The 1267-nt window shown below is 32.8% G+C and overlaps 1 non-coding gene across 1 annotated transcript; it reads left to right on the forward strand.

Annotated features, from left to right (window-relative positions):
* The first annotated feature begins 416 nt into the window (after positions 1-416).
* On the forward strand, positions 417-487 carry TRNAC-GCA (transfer RNA cysteine (anticodon GCA)). The gene has a single exon. It is a non-coding gene; the product is annotated as a tRNA-Cys (tRNA).
* Positions 488-1267: the final 780 nt, after the last annotated feature.

The following is a 1267-nucleotide window of genomic DNA, read 5'->3' on the forward strand; positions in this document are numbered from 1 at the left end:
AAAGTTTACCTATACACGGATTAAGCATAAGGCCATAATATTTTATTATGCCATTGAAGGGGGGGGGAAGATAATACCGATTTAAGAGTAGTACACTACTGCAATAAAAAAAAGAATTCTAGTTAACGGTTCCAATTTGTTCTGAATTTTGCGGCCTATGAATAGTAATCCAATTTTTCTTCTTTTTCATCTCAATAGAAAGAAATGGGAAGTTTTATTGTGTTAACAATGTATGTTTTAAGATAGAATCTATTGAGGAGAATAATAGAAACTGGATCAAAAAAAGCAGGAATAGATTTTTTGAAAAAGATTGGAAAAAAGTAAGTAGAATTATATTCAAAATAAAAGAAAGGGTCTTTTCGTAAGAAAACGTGCATGAATACTTGCTGTTTTCTAGATTTTTGATCGGATTTTTTGGCGGCATGGCCAAGCGGTAAGGCAGGGGACTGCAAATCCTTTATCCCCAGTTCAAATCTGGGTGCCGCCTGATCAATAAAATACTTAGGGTTTTTTATAGTGTTGATCGAATTCGATAAATTTTTACTTCGCATAAGTTCGGGCAAGAGAGTAACTAGGCCTGCCGATACTGGGTTTAGAGAAACCATACCATAGTTCTATCCTCAAAGTAGGGTTAGGATTTGTTTTGACGGTAGTGGCCAAAATGGTTATTAATAGGAGTGAGGTAGCTTTTCCTTATTCTTTTATTATATGAATTTGAATTGGTTCTTAATTGTGATTCCATTTGATAATTTTAAAATACGAGGATAAGATGTCATATATCTTGGTATCCAAAGAAAGGTCCCTAAGGGGCATTCTTTTTTTTCAATCTAAGATTCAAGAAGGGACTCCATGAAAGAATATCAAGACTTACTAATTATTATACATTTTTTATCGTACATCTTATGTTACCTACATACACTAAAGTAAGGACTACTTAATTCTAACGAGAATCAGATTAAATAGCTCGATGAAAAATCAGTTTAGGAGTTGTGTTATGGATAAAGTCTCTTCATTCTTTCATAGAATGATACAAAGCAAGGTTGTAGGGTTTAGGTCAAAAATAAACATAGGTAAGGTAGGTATCCAATAAATATTTATCTATCGATAATTTTATGGTATATTCGGGCATCCTTTGCTTAAAAAAAGAGTAACAAAAGGAATAAAAAATCTTCCTATTCCCGCTTCTTCTATGCAGGACATCATTCCCGTACTCTTTCTTTTTTAAGGAAAAAAGGGCTATAGTATCGTATTTTTAATGCTCTCTAAT

The sequence above is a fragment of the Triticum aestivum genome, chromosome 4B, assembly GCF_018294505.1.
Source record: "Triticum aestivum cultivar Chinese Spring chromosome 4B, IWGSC CS RefSeq v2.1, whole genome shotgun sequence".
Taxonomy (NCBI): Eukaryota; Viridiplantae; Streptophyta; class Magnoliopsida; order Poales; family Poaceae; genus Triticum; species Triticum aestivum.